This window comes from Triturus cristatus, chromosome 6, assembly GCF_964204655.1.
Source record: "Triturus cristatus chromosome 6, aTriCri1.1, whole genome shotgun sequence".
NCBI classification, from domain to species: Eukaryota; Metazoa; Chordata; class Amphibia; order Caudata; family Salamandridae; genus Triturus; species Triturus cristatus.
The window spans coordinates 820,845,556-820,862,080 of record NC_140589.1 but is presented as its reverse complement, the minus strand read 5'-3'; the positions used below and the strand labels follow the sequence as shown (position 1 = coordinate 820,862,080).

Here is a 16,525-nt window from a genome sequence, read left to right as displayed (position 1 = left end):
CAAGCAGGACAGCAATGCAGCACAACCGACCATGGAAAGCAATAGGGAGGGGACAGGGCCATGCAAATGGATAATAGAGAGCAGAGAGGGAAGAGGCAAGGGGCAGCAAGCTAACCATACCGGACAGACAGGAGGGACAGTTGCAGCATAACCAACTATGAAGGGCAGAAGGGAGGAGGCTGGGGTACGGCGGCGGACCAGACTAGACCGGAGGGAGCGTATAGGGGTCGGCACATGGAAAACAGAGGGCAGGTGGCAAGGGGGCAGGAGCATCAAACTGACTAGGGAGGGCAAGCGGGTTGGGCACTGGAAGCACAACACCATGGAGGGCAACAGTGAAGCTATATTGGAATACACACAGACCACAGAAAGAATGTGGGAGGTGGTCAGGGGCAGCAAGCTTACCACACAGGGCAGGTGAGAAGGGCTGTGGCAGCACAGAAGACCCTCCATGGCAAGCGGGAGGGTTAGTGACAGCACAACTGCCATGGCGGGCAATAGAGAGGCAGCAGGGGCATGCATAAAGGACCATATAGAATAGAATGGAGGGGTTGGGTTTGCACACAGAGAAACAAGGGCAGGTAAGGGGTTTTACAATAGACCACGCAGGCCAGACAGGAGGAGCAGTTGCAGCACAATAGAGCACGGTAGGCAGAAGGGAGTGGTAGCAAAATGGACCATAGAGGTCAGGAGGGAGGAGTTGGGGCATGGCACTTGGACAGGCAGGGTGGAGGCGCCATCTGACCATGCTAGGCAGTTGGGAGGGGCAGAGGCAGATATACCGAACTCTCAGAGTAAATATGAGGGTGACGGGTCCATGGAATATAGTGGGCAGAAAGGAGGGACCAGGGCCATGCACACAGACATTGGAGGGCAGGGGGAAGGAGAGTAGGGGCAACAAGCTAAGCACAGAGGCTAAGCAGGAAGGCAATGATGGGGTATAGAATTGGGGAACAGTGGGCAGGAGGAGTGAGCAGTAACATCAAGCTAAATGAAGGGCAGAGGCAGCAGGGCAGGAGGAAGGGGGTTGGAGCATGAACTCAGACAACAGAGGGTAGGGAGGATGAGGAGGTAGATGGAGCAGCAAGCTAACTGTTTAGGGCTCTCAGAACAGTGGCCACACACAGTTGTAATGAGGGAGCAGGGTCATGGACTTCGACCATGGATGGCAAGGAGGAGGGGGACAGGAGCAGCAAGTTTGGGTGGGGTAAGCAAAGTGCCAGACCATGCGTTCAATCCCCCCCCACTGTGCATTGCAATGGGCATCTTACTTAACGCTATAAAAACCTTACAGATTTTCTGACAAAAAACCCCAAAGATTACAGGGTTGTTACAGTTAGGAAATCGAATTAAAAAAACCTAAGAACTTCACTGAAAAAAACGTTTACAGGTACATTGTAATTAAGCTCACATTCAACTCGTACAAAACCATTGAAATTCACCAGTAATAGTAACCTGAGCTAACTATAACTTAGTCCCCCGCTTATAACCTCACATATTACATCATCATCCATGGAACCACACACTCACGTACTCACACCACTATACAGCCTCTCATACACCCACACAACCACTCACATACCCATACAAGTTCTCACACAACAACTCACTCCTCCATAGAGACACTCACACACCCATCCACTCACTCATACAGCCACTCACACAACCATTCACTCACCCATACAGCCACTTATACACCCACACAGCCACGCACTCAGCCATACAGCTACTCACGCTCAGACTTCGTCTATACAGCCCTTCTCACTCATGCAGCCTCTCAACACAGCCACCCACTCAATGATGCAAGCACTCACACACTCATTCACCCGTCCATACAAGCACTCCCATATCTGCTCACTGACCCATACAGCCATTCACACTCACTCTCCAATACAGTAATTCACACCAACTCACTTAACCAAGCACCCACTCAAACAGCCACTCACTTACCCATACACCCACTTACACACCCAGTCACCCACTCATACAGCCATTCAGACACCCAGTCACCCACCTAAACAGTCAGTCACTCACCCACCCATATAGCCACCTAGTACAGCCACTCACTCACCCATACAAACACTGACACACTCATACAGCCACTCACATACCCACTCACACACCCATACAACACTCACACACCCATACAGCCATTCAGACAGCCACTCACTCCCGCAGCTACTCCCACACCCACTTATACACCCATACAGCCACTCACACACCCACAGAGCCACTCCCACACCCACAAAAACACTCACACACCCTCACCCATACAACCACTCGGACACCTACTCACACACCTATACAACCACTTACACACCCACAAAGCTAGGCAAAAACTCACTCACTCATCTATACATCCGCTCATGTATGTACTCACACATCCACACAGGCAGCCACTCACACACTAATACAGACAGGCACACAACCACTCAGATCACATATGTTAGATTTAGGATCACTCGTTAGTAGTACTACTAGTCTACTAATCTAACTTTTGTAGTAGGTTAGTATCTATGTTTGACACTCATAAACTCTTAGAAAGCCCTTAAGCTCACTTGATGATGTCATCAGTGATGTCACTGACCCTGTCATGAGTTATGTAATACGTGAGGGCATCAGCAGTGCATTGCGGGGGCGTAAGTTATTGTTAGCTCAGGTAACTATAACTGCTGAAGTGAAATGGTTTTGAATGAGTGAAATCTGAGCCTAACTATAACGTCTCTGTAACGTATGTGTGTGTGTGTGTCTGTGTCGGTAGCCATTCTGTAGTCATAGCCATAGATAGGAATTACTACGATTTTTGTCCCTTAGTAACTTTGCACCTGTTTGACAAATATCCGCAAACATTTTAAGACCTATTGCACCCATTAGATTGGTGGAGGATTGAAAGTTTTGCAGCGTTTGGTCAAAGGGCCTGCAAAGAAAAAAACGGGGTCCCAAAACTCACTTGGAATCCAATGATTTTACATGGATGTTTGTATATCACGTAGCATGAAAATGGCTGAACGGATTTAAATGAAATTTGTCAGGATTACACATTATGGTGCGCAGATGATTCTTTTAGGTACTACAGGTAAGTAGAGTAAGTATTTTTTTTAAAGTTATAAAGCATTTTAATTTAGTGATATATGTTGTTGAGGTATTTTCGCAAACTTTCACAGTATTTCGCGGCAGGACAGCTGTACATATCGGTGACAAGTCATTAGGTGATTGGCTAATGACTGCTTTTAGAAAAGTTAAAGGAAGCCATGTTGTGTACAGTTTGCCTGTGGTCTGCGTTACGCCTTCAGATCTAGGTAAGTATTAGGTTTGGTATTTTTCCCCTATCTGTTACCACTTTACTAAAGTGGTAATAGGTAGGAAATCATATTTATAAGTTTCTATATATTTAAAAAATAAAATGAGGAGTACCTCGGTGCTACCTCTGGAGTTCTGCAGTACCAAAAACAAAAGTGTTAAATAATTAGAAATACACTGTAATACAACATATTTTACAAATCTAGTGTACTAAAGTTTATTTTTTACATATTTAAATATGCACAAAAAAGTATATGGAGTAGCACGTTAATACCTACAAATTACCGCAGTTCTTAAAAAAAAATAAAAAAATAAGGGCAGTGCACCCTAGACTGCTATAAAAATATATAGAAATTTACAAATAAAAATATCTACCTATTACTACTTCAAGTGGTAATAGGTATTGAACAACAATAAAACCTAATACTTACATATATGTAAGACCCTAACCAAGGACCTCTCGAAACGCAGAGCGCAGAAGACAGCACAAATGTGATAAAAACTACATGGCTGCCTTTTAATTTGGTAAACACAGCCATTAGCCAATCACATAACCACTTCTCAGCCTCATGTACCGTGGCATACTGCAAACTTACTGTGGTATACCGGGACACAATATATATTTTTTACAACTTATAAGGTTATCACTACTTGCACTATTTACATGTACTACCAACATTTAACATTTACACATCATGATATATATTCCTGCCACATAACATTTACGTTCGTTCACAGTTTCACACTACGCCTGATTCAATTAACACACTCCACTGTACGCCACCCCACTCTATGACACTTCACTCTAACACTTCACTTTATGCCACTCCACTCCGCTATTCCACTTTATGCCACTCCACTGTTCGGCACTCCACTTCAGTCACTATTCGCCACTACACCATACGCTGATCCACTGTATACCACTCCACTGTAGTCTATTCTACTCTGTGCTATTATAGTGTACGCCACTGTATTCTATCACACTCCAGTCTATGCCCCTCCACTTTACGCATCTCCGCTGTACAACACTACACTCTACGTTACTCCACTCTATTCCATTCCACTCTGCACCACTTCATGGTACACCACTGCATTCTAAGTTATTCCACTGTGTGCCACTCCACTCTACTGAACAAAAGTACACGCCACTCTACTCTACCACAATCTACTATATGCTATTACACTGTACAACTCTACATTCTACACCACTCAATTAAACGTCACTCCACTTTTCGTCACTACACTCTATGGTTCTAAATTCTAGGATATTCCACTGTGTAACCACTTCATTACATGCCACTCCACTGTACGTCACTAGACCTAATGCTACTAAAATCACCGTTATTCCACTCAAAACTACTCCACTGTATGCTACTTCACTGTACGGCACTCCACTCTATGCTACTCCACTGTACACCACTGCACTCTACGCTTTTCTACTCTACACAACTACACTCTACGCCACTTGAGTTTACCCTACTCCTGTGTACACTATTCTCCTGCATGCCTCTCGCTGTACGCCACTCCACTCTACAAGAGTCCACTCTACGCTATTCAACTTTACGACACTATACTATACTGTACCTCACACTACTCTAAAACACTCCATTGTACACAACTCCACTCCACTCTACGCTAGTCCACTGTATGTCACTTCACTCTACCACACCCCACTGTTTGCCATTCCAGTATAGTTAGTCCAATGTATGCCACTACACTCTACAACACTATTTCACTACACTGCACACCACTACACTATACGCCTAAGCACTCTACTCTATGCAACTCCACGGCAGCACTGTATGCTATCCCAATCCATACCACTTCACTCTACACCTTTCCACTGTATGCCGTGTGCACTGTATGTATACTCTACTACGTGCTATTCCTTAATACGCCACTCCACAGAACGTCACTCTACTCTATCCCACTTCACTCTATGCCACGCCACTGTAGGCCACCCCGCTCTATGCCACTCCAGTCTACGCCACTCCAGTGTACCTTAGTACAATCTACTACACACCACTCTCCCTACTCTACGACACTATACTAGACAAAATTGCACTTTACAACAATATCCTTCACTGTCTTGATCGCAGTCCACTTAATGACACTCCACTCGACAACAGTAAACTGGACCATTAAAAAAATAATACATTAAAAACAATTGAAATTCTATGAGAAAACAAAGGTTAAGGATAAGTTACAGTTAGGAAAACGTTATTTCTTCTTTGTACACAAACCCAACTTAAACTACACAAACATTAGAAACTCCAAAGTTATAATTATAACTTAAATTTATGATTTACTCACCACTTTAAAATTACTAGAAGTCATAGTCCTAACTTATATTTATAATTACGCACCACTTTTAAATTACTTACATTTATACCTGCGCACCACTTTTGAATTACTATAAGTGGCGCACCTCCACACTGTCTTGTCACCTCACTCGTCAAACTCCATTAACTATAACTCACCATTCTTCCATGCACTGTATTCCGACAAATTATGTGATTTCAGATGTCGTAAGTGTTATCAATCCTCTGATTTCAGATGCTTTAATTTATGTAATATGCAAGAGTATAACTAGTGCATGGTGAAGGAACAAGTAATAGTTAATGTAGTGTGGCGAATGAGGTGACAAGACAGTGTACGGAGGTGCGCAACTTATAGTAATTTGAAGGTGGGGCCTAAGTATACATAAATAATTGATCCGCCAGTACTTTATCTTAAGGAAAATGTATTCTTTTCTACACACGCAATAAAATACTACACAGAGAAAAATGGCAATGCTAACTTCTACCTGTATATGAACAGAGACATAGCAGGCAATGTGTCTTAGTGAACTTGAAATAAAATGGCATTTTGCATTTGTCTCTGCGCTTGAGGTCTGTACATATACTCTGTCCTCTCCAGTGAATACTATGCTATTGTGGATGGTAATTCGAGTCTTGTTTTTCCCATTTGTGCATCTACGGTTTAGCAGAGAGGCCATGTTGGAGCCAGGCACAGTCAAGTTCAACAACTACCGTAGGCCTAAAAACCCCTCTCGAAATAAAGGGCCGGGCCAACACCAAAGTAATTTCAAAGGAGAAACTTCATCAGCAGGTGAGGCTGAAGTCAGTAGGATCATTATCATTTAGCGCTGACCCTCGGAGCATCCGCTCCAGGAAATCTCTGCATAACGGTAGTGGTGATTGGGGGTGGGAAGGTAGGTGTTGGGTCACAGGTCATAGCAGAAAGACAGTGCAGCCGCAACAAGACTTGAAGGTGGAGGCTTTCAATGAAGGCATACACATCTATATATATATTTTTGATGAATTAAGCAAAGGTTATAGTTGGAAAATTTTTATTTTTTTTATACCAACTTACTTTAGTATACTTTAAATGGAGAAACAGAAATTCTTCAGTTATACCTTAAATGTATAATGTATGCACCACCTTAGCATTCATATAACATTATCTATTCTTTAGCTACAAACAGAAAGTAAAGTACACAAACATTTCAATTTCTAAGCTTATACTTTTACCGTTAATTTATAATGTACGCCACAGCTTCAAATTATTATAACTAGCGCACCTCCATACACAGTGTATTCAACTCAGTAGCCACACTGCATTAACTATAACTCGCCACTCTACCATGCACAGTGTTATCACAAAATATATGAATTGCGATGTCATAACTCTTATTATAAATAATATTATTTTAGATGGTATAGTTTAACCCCTTCAGCGCGGCGCGGATTTCCGCGCCACGCTGAAGGTTCCGTGCGCGGGCGGGGCCGTGACGGAGCGGTTCCGTCATGCGCACAGCGCGACCGTCGCACATGACGGAACCGCTCCGTCACAAGCACGGAAAGGGTTAAAGAATATAAAAGGGTAAAAGCAGTACATGGGGAAGGCGGCAGTTATAGTCAATGTGGTGTGGCTACCGTGTTGAATACACTGTGTATGGAGGTGCACGAGTTATAATAATTTGAAGGTATTGCGTAAATTATAAATTGAAGGTATAAGTTTAGAAAGTGAGATTTTTGTGTATTTTATATTTTGTTTGTAGCTAAAGATTAAATACATTTATATAAATATAAATGTAAAGCTGAAACTAAATTGTAAATTTACGGTATAACAATAACTGAAATTTTTTAATGTTTGTGTATTTTAAGTTTGTTTTAGTTGAATGGTTTTTAATACCATTTAAAAAATAATAATTCACCTGTCCAACTTGAAGTTGCATACAGATCTATCCTTCTCCTGGAAGATGATGAATTGGTCTCCCGAGTAGGGGCTTTTCTGAAAACTGCTGTGCGTGCCCACAATACGATGTGCACTTTATGAACAATATTTTAATGTATTTGAATTTACATCTGCTATTATGATGCAATTGTGCATTTTGTATACTGAAATTTGATTTGATCTTTAATGGATGTGTTTTTATTCGAATTAAGTAATTGAAATGAATAACATTTTAGTGTTATGTGGAGTGTGGTACAGTAGAGGAGAGTGTTATATCGTTTGTTGTGATAGAGTATAGTTTTGTGGAGTGGAATGTGGTACAGTGGCATAGAGTGGAGTGTGTTCCAGTGCAGTGCGGTACAGTGGAGTGGTGTATATTGAGTGGCGTAGAGTGTAATAGCATAGAGTGGAGTGTTGTAGAGTGAAGTGGCGTACAATAGAATAGCGTACAGTGGAGTGTCAAGAGTGGAATGGCTTAGAGTGTAGTATGGTAGAGTGGAATAGTTTACAGTGTAGTAGCGTAGAGTGCACTGGCATAGATTGGAGCGGTGTACAGTGTAGTGCGGTGAAGTGTAATGGCATACAGTATAATAGCATAGTGTGGAGTGTCGTGGAATGGCATTGAGTGAACTAGCGTATAGTGAAGTGTCGTAGAGTGTAGTGCCATACAGTGGAATAGCATACAGTGGAATAGGATAGAGGGGAGTAGCATATAGAGGGACTAGCATCTTATGCAGTGGTTTAGACTGAAGTGACATGGAGTGTAGTGGTGGAGAGTGTAGTGGTATAAAGTGGTGTGGCGTATAGTAGAGTGGCATACAGTGCGTGCAGTGAAGTGATGTAGAGTGGAATACCGTATATTGGAGTGGAGTACAGTGAAGAGGCATAAGTGGAATAGCATAGCATGGAGTCCCATACAGTGAAGTTGCATACAGTGTAATAGTGTAGAGTGGATTAGTGTAAAGTGTAGTGGTGTACATTGCATTGGTGTACAGTGCAGTGTGTTACAGTGAATTTGTGTACAGTGGAATAGTGTAGAGTGGAGGGGTGTACAGTGGAGTGGCATAGAATGGAGTGGTGTAGAATTGAGTGTTCTAGAGTTGACTGGAATACGGTGGAGTTGTGTGCAGTGGAACAGTGTAGAGTGGATTGGCTTACAGTGTAGTGGTGTACAGTGCAGTGGCGTACAGTGGAGTGTGTTAAACTGCATTGGCTTACAGTGGAATAGAGTGGAGTGGCATACAGAGGATTAACTTAAAGTGGAGTGGCGTACACTGAAGTGGCATACAGTGGAAAAGTGTAGATTTGAGAGGAGTGGAGTGGAGTGGAGTGGCATAGAGTGGAGTGTTGTAAGGTGGAATACCATACAGTGGAGTGTTGTAGAGTGGAGCGGGGTAGAGTGTAGTAGGGTAGACTGTAGTGGCATACAGTGAAATATTGTACAGTGGAGTAGCGTAGAGTGGCGTAGACTAGAATAATATTGAGTGTTCGTGGCGTGCAGAGTAGTGACATACACTGGAGTAGCGTACAGTAGAAGGGAGTGTCTTCCAGTGGAATAGGGTAGAGTGGATTGGCCTACAGTGGGGTGATGTATAGTGTAATAGCTTACAGTGGATTGTCCTAGAGTGAAGTGGCATACAGTGTTGTAGCATAGAGTAGAGTGGGATAGATTGGAGTGGGGTAGTAGTAGAGTGGGGTGACATAGTGTAATAGCATAGAGTGAAATGGTAGAGAATGAAGTGGTGTACAATGGAGTGTTGTAGAGTGGAGTGAGGTACAGTGTACTGGTGTGCAGTGGAATAGCATAGAGTGGAGAGGCATAGAGTGGAGTGGTGCGCACTGAAGTGGCATACCGTGAAATAGAGTGGAGTGGCATAGAATAGAGTGATGTGCAGTGTAATACCGTATAGTGCATTGTCGTAGAATGGAGTGGCGTGTAGTGGAATAGTGGACTGACTTAGACTGGAGTGGGGTAGAGTGTAGTGGAATAGTGTAGAGTGTATTGGCGTACAATGGAGTGGCATACAGTGGAATAGTGTACAGTGGATTGTTGTAGAGTTATAGTTAACTATAACTTACTCCCCCGCAATGCACAGTTTATGACCTCACATATTACATCATGACATGGTCAGTGACATCGCTGATGGCATCACTGATGACATCATCCAGAAAACCACTCACACCCCATACAACCTTGTACGCCCACTCACACCCACACTATTACTCACATACCCATTCAAGTACTCGCACAACCACTCACTCATACATAGAGCCACTCACACACCACTCACACAACCATTCCCTCCCCATACAGCTACTCATACAACCAGTCACTCATCCACACAGGTTTCACAGACACTCGCTCTCCAATACAACCACTCACATACCAACTCACTTAACCAAACACTCACTCAAACAGCCACTCACCCACCCATACAGCCACTTACACACCTGGTGACTCACTCATACAGACATTCATACACCCACTCACTTTTTATTAGGGGATGGGGCCTCCCTCCTTGGGCTGATTTTAGCCCGGGACCCCATCCCAAGGGGCCTGTCCTTTTTATTAAATCTAATTTTCATTAGGGGAGGGGGCAATTTCAGCCCCAGGGACCCCACCCACCAAGGCCTGGCCTTTAAAAAAAAAAGTTAATAGGTATGGGGTCGTGTGGACCCCTTCCCCAAGCCAATTTTGGCTGTTGAGACCCCATCACCCAGGGCCCGGCCTTTTAAAAAAAATTATATATGCAATAGGGGAGAGGGGGCCACGTAGCCCCCTCCCTGGGCTGATTTTGGCCCCGGAGACTCCATCCCTCGGGGCCCAGCCATTTGGAAATGGATAGAAGGGCTGCGCAGCCCCCGTCCTCTGGCACATTACCGCTGCAGGGACCCCATCTGCCGGGCCCTGCCATGGTTTCCTGTGTGCCCCCAGGGCACCTAGTCTGTATTGGAACCACAGAGGGAGCCTGATGTCCCCCTCGGTCCCTGTCAGCTCCCTGCCCCCTGCGGGACCCGGCATTGCTTTCAGACACAGGGAGCTGCATGTTTAGCAGCAATTTATCTGTTTCCCTGCTCACTTGACAGCGGGCAGAGAAACAGACAAATGCTCCGCTTCCAGCAAATGAGAACATTTTCACAGCCCTCACTTCCTGAAAGCGGAGTGTTTGCTGTGACTTGGTGGGAGCGGTTAAAGCTCCCGCTAAGCCACAGCAAACAGCTATGTCCCAGGGGTGGGCACTCCGTGACATAGCAGGAGCGGGCCCTGGAGTTGGTGGGCCCCGGCGCGTGGGGAATGCTGCACCGGCACCCCTCACAAATGTATATGTGTTAATTCCCTTTGATCTGGTCCACCCGAGAGCTGAAGATTTCAGAAGTGCAGGAGACTGCATTTTTGGCAAGAGCCACGGATCCAGTGCGACTCCTGACAAAAAAATAAAAAAAAGATTTTTTGCCATTGCCTCCAAGAGGCCTAGGGGGTCAGGGTACCATGCCCACTAATTCTTTTTTTATGTTTGTGGAACTTGGCTCAAGCAAAGTCCCAAGATGGCAGCCAATCCGATCTCAGCACGAGATCGAGAGGGTTCACGGAGCCTTTTCGTCCCTATATATACAAATTTGAATTTCTTTTAATAACTCCGCAACTACTGAACGGATTTACACCAAATCAGAAAAAGGCACTTCCCTTGACCAATATTTACCTTTCTGCTAAATTTGGTGTTATTCTGTTCAGCAGTTAGGGCTGTAGCTGTGTCTAAAGTTCCTGTGGGAGTTAACATGGGGAAAACGCGTTTTGGGACCCCCCTTTTTCTTAGCCCATGCTTCACGGATTACCACAAAACTTTCAAGACCACTGCTGGAGTAAGCGTAGTAGTAGTCCAACTACGCCAAAGTTATTAACAAAACAAACAACACTCTTCCTGTGGAAACGAAGTCCTAACTATAATTACCTACTGGTTACCGCCAGTAGGTAATGTAATATATATATATATAGTCACTGAAAAAACCATAGGTTTCAGGCACGTTATAGTTAGAAAGTATCATTTAAAAAAACCTTTGAAATTCACTGAAAAAACCATAGGTTTCAGGGACGTTATAGTTAGAAATTAGCATTTAAAAAACCTTGGAAATTCACTGAAAAAACCACAGGTTTCAGGGACGTTTGTAGTTAGTTGGACATTTCACTCGTACAAAAACCAGAGAAATTCGGCCGTTCTAGTTAGTAGAGCTAACTATAACTCGCGCCCCGCAATGTACTGCTGATGACGTCACATATTACATCACTCATGACATGGTCAGTGACATCATTGATGACATCATCCAGTGAATGTGTGTGTTCTTTAAAGTTTAAATATGTTTATATGTATGTGTGTATATATATATATATATATATATATATATATATATATATATATATACCGAGGTGTATTGAAGAATCAGTGGGTATATTAGTGTCTGAATGGATGATTTAGTAGGTGCGTGACTAATTATATAAGTGACTGATTAAGCATATCTCACTGAATGCATGGGTTAGTGAGTAAAGTGTTTAAATGTGTGTATCAGTCTGTCAGTTGGTGTATAAGCAGCTGCATGGGTTGGTGAGTAACTACATGACTGTCTATATGGGTTATTGATTGGTTGTCTGAGTATCTGTATGGGTGCCTGAGTGTCTGTGTGAGTGGGTGGGGGGTGGGTGACTCTGTGCATAAATGTGTGAGTGGCTGATTCACTGGGGGTATGGGTGCAACAGTGCATCTGTGAAGTGCTGTATGGGTAAGTGAGTGTGTGTATGGGTGTGTTGGTGAGTGAATGGATGTCTCAGGGGTATATGTGTGAGTAACTACATATGAGAAAGGCAGTATATGTTAGTGTTGCAGTATATAAATTAATATATGTGGGAGTGAGTAATTGTGAGAGTGGCTGTATGGATGAGTGTGTGCTTGTATCCGTGATTGTATAAGAGAGTAAGTATGTGTTAGCATTTGTATAAATAAGTGAGGTGGTCTATGTATAACTATAGGTGAGTAAATGGGTGTTATTGATTCTTTGCATGACTGAGTAGGTGTGTGAGTAAGTCTATGGATGAGTGGCGGTATCTCAGTGTATGTATAGGTGCATGAGTGCCTATGATAGTGTTGTATTGATGAGTGACTGCATGTATGACTTACTGTATGGGTGAATGAGTGGATGTGTGTGTAGACCTAAGATTCAGTGAGTGTGTATGTAGTAACTGGTATTGGTATGTCTATGGTTTCGAAAATGGTAGTGTGTATTTTATAGTGGGTGTATCAAAGATCATATTAGGGTGGAGGGAGGTGCATCAGATTGTCACATGGATGATGTCATCTGTGATGTCATCAATGATGTCATTTGAGATGTCATCAGTGATGTCACTGACCATGTCATGAGTGATGTAATATGTGACGTCATCAGCAGTACATTGCGGGGGCGCGAGTAATAGTTAGCTCTACTAACTATAACGGCCAAATTTCTCTGGTTTTGTACGAGTGAAATGTCCAACTAACTATAACGTCCCTGAAACCTGTGTTTTTTTCAGTGAATTTCAAAGGTTTTTTTAAATGCTAATTTCTAACTATGCCTAAAAAGGTAGGACATGTGAAGAAAGAGGAAGAAAAGCGCAGAAAGAAGTAAGACAAATGCAGAAAGAGGCAACAAAAGTCCAGAAAGTCCTCCTGTGTCCCCAGCGTTTTGCTGACGGGTACTGGTGGTAACTGACTCTGACTAACCAGGCCTCGAGCCAGTGCTATGCTAAAAGACACTTATAATACAAAGACACTTATAATACAGTGAAAACACCTACATACACTAGGGAACGCTATGCGTTGGGGTACCCCTGTGATTAGCATGACCTCCTCTGTATTTGCCATGAGTTAGTGTCTGGGTCATTGCATGATACGTGGGTAGTGACTGGATGATTAGAGTACTGCAAGTAAAGTGCATTGTGCAATTTATAAGTGCTTGGGTTTTGGCAGAGTGATTAGATAAGGACATGGAACTGGCGGGGTGATTGGAGGAGTGCATGGGTAGTGACAAGGAGATGGCTGGACTGCATCAGTAATGCTCAGGGGATTGTAGCAGTGCATGTGTTAGTGCCTGGGTCATTGCATGAGTACATGTGACTAGTAGTGACTAGATAAGGACATGGCTGGACTGTATCAGTAGTGCTCAGGAGTGCGTCTGAACACTTGTCACATCAAGCCCCGCCCCCTGCCTTCACCACTGTGCAAATGCGCCACGTGCCTCATTTTAAGTTGGGGATTAAGTCCCCTTAAATCCTGAAGGTCCCTGGGATCCAACTAGCCAACCAGGTATCTCCAGTAAGCTCCACAGAGCTGCGTTGCAGAGAGGTGTAAAAAGGGCCATGGCTTCGGACCACCTCTCTGCATCACAGCCCTGTGGCACTTACTGGAGGCACCTGGAGGGCTAGTTGGCTCCCAGGGACCCTCAGGATTGAAGGGGAATTAATCCCCAAACTTAAAATGTGCCACAGGGCGCGTTTGCACAGTGGTGCAGAGAGGGTGCGGGGCCTGATGTGACAAGTGTGCAAACGCGCCCTGTTGCGCTTTTTAAGTTGGGGGATTAAATCCCCTTTAATCCTGAGGGTCCCTGGGGTCTAACTAGCCCACCAGGTACCTGCAGTAAGCGCCACAGAGCTGCGTTGCAGAGAGGTGTAAAAAGGGGCGTTGCCTCGGATCTTATCTCTGCAACGCAGCCCTGTGGTTTATTTTTTTTAAACTGCAGGGGGGTGGCGGTCCCCGCAGCAGTGGGGGGGGCCGTGTTTCCCCTGTGAATATTTAAGAAAAGCCCCGGGGGTAGTGGTCCCGGGGGCTTGGGGGGGGCCTTGGAGGCCCCCCACACTTTAAATAACAAGCCCTGGGAGTTTGCGGTCCCCGGGGCTGCGGGGACCCCTGTGGGCCCCTGCAATTATAAATTATACATTTGGCAATGCCTCTGGGACCTGGCCCACCCGGGGGCCTCATTTAAATAAAGCGCGGGAGCCCGCACTTCATTTTTTAAAATAATTTCATTGGGATACGCGACCCGAGCGCGAATTCCGCCTAAATTATTTTTAAAAAATGCTTTTTTTTTGGCCCTGGGGGACCTTATGGGAACCCCTTAGCAGGACCAGGGTGTCAGTGTATTTCTACCCTGGCCCCTTTTCTTCTCTTGTAATCTTTTTTCAATTGTTTTCTTGTGACTCGGTTCTATCGAGTCACAAGATGGCTGCCAACACTTCCTGGTTTGGAGGGTTGGCAGCCAATCGCAGTGAGGCTCGTGGTCGTGGCAGCCAATCACAGTGAAGCGCATGGTCGGGAGGGTGCGCGAACCCACCGCTGCCCCTGATATCGAAACTTTTATTTTTTTAAATTTCTCATCAACTACTGAAGGGATTTACACCAATTTAAAAAAAAAGACGCTTTCTGAATGAAGCACTACGTTTTTGCCAAATTTGGTGTAATTCTGTTCAGCAGTTCGGGCTGTAGCCTTGGCTAAAGTTTCCTATGGGAAATTGATTTTTTGACTTTCATTTTTTGAATTTCTCAGCAACTACTGAACGGATTTACACCATTTAAAAAAAGGTTACTTTCTGAACCAAGCTTCACCTTTTTGCCAAATTTAGTGTCATTCCGCTCAGCAGTTCGGGCTGTAGCCTGTTATAAAATTTCCTATGGAAATTAACATGGAGAAAACACTTTTTGGGATCCCCCTTTTTTCTCAGCCCCCGCTTGCGGAATCACCCCCAAACTTTCAGGACAGGCCCTGACCTGGATAGACCTTTTTTGGAGAATTTTGTGAACATTCATCAAACGACACCAAAGTCATTAGCAAATCAAAAAATGCTTTTCCTATGGAAACTAGGTTCTAACTATGACTACCTACTGGCAACCGCCAGTAGGTAAAATATATATATATATATATATATATATATATATATATATATATATATATATATATCGTTTTTATAGTTTACAAAATACTTAATTTGAACAACCAGAGACTACAGGTATTTTTTTAAGAATGTAATTTGTAGATCTGTTCAGTTATTTCGTTTTATTGCAAAAATAAATCTCTCTGCATGGAAGCGGGCCTCATGCAGAATGTCTTTTGAGTGCAGAATGTCTTTTGAGTGCAGTGACGAACTCTTTACAGAAATCTAGCAACCATTTAGTTATTTTACAAGTTCCTCATGTCTAGGGAGAGGACCGAAAGCAGCTGCTTTGGGTTTACTGCCATGTCCCAAGATGGCAGCGAATCAGATCTCAGCACAAGATCGAGAGGGTTCGCGGAGCCTTTGCGTTCCTATACATACAAATTTGAATTTCTTTTAATAACTCCGCAACTACTCAACGGATTTACACCAAATCCGAAAAAGGCACTTCCCTTGACCAATATTTACCTTTCTGTTAAATTTGGTGTTGTTCTGTTCAGCAGTTAGGGCTGTAGCTATGTCTAAAGTTCCTATGGGAATTAACATGGGGAAAATGCGTTTTAGGACCCCCCTTTTTCTTGGCCCATGCTTGACGGATTACCACAAAACTTTCAAGACCACTGCTGGAGTAAGTGTAGTAGTAGTCCAACTACGCCAAAGTTATTGACAAAACAAACAACACTCTTCCTGTGGAAACAAAGTCCTAACTATAACTACCTACTGGTTACCGCCAGTAGGTGATGTAGAATATATATATTGTTCGTTTAGTTTACAAAATACTTAATTTGAACAACCAGAGACTACAGGTATTTTTTTTAAGAATGTTATTTGTAGATCTGTTAAGTTATTTCTTTTTATAAAAATAAATCTCTCTGCATGGAAGAGGGCCTCATGCAGAATGTCTTTTGCGTGCAGTGACGAACTCGTCACAGAAATCTAGCAGCCATTTAGTTATTTTACAAGTTCCTTATGTCTAGGGAGATAACCAAAAACAGCTGCGTTGGGTTTACTGCCAGTGCCCCGAAGACCCGACAC

The 16,525-nt window shown here is 43.6% G+C and overlaps 1 protein-coding gene across 5 annotated transcripts in view; it reads left to right on the top strand.

The window, feature by feature from the left end:
- Positions 1 to 16,525, top strand: part of RMDN2 (regulator of microtubule dynamics 2) — a 570,121-nt gene that overhangs the window by 396,574 nt on the left and 157,022 nt on the right. The window contains exon 8 of one of the 5 annotated variants that reach the window (XR_014963030.1): positions 6,287 to 6,411. The exons of the other annotated variants lie outside the window; for them this stretch is intronic. The gene's annotated coding sequence lies outside the window, so the exon portion shown is untranslated. The remainder of the gene's footprint in view (positions 1 to 6,286; positions 6,412 to 16,525) is intronic. 5 annotated transcript variants of the gene reach the window in all.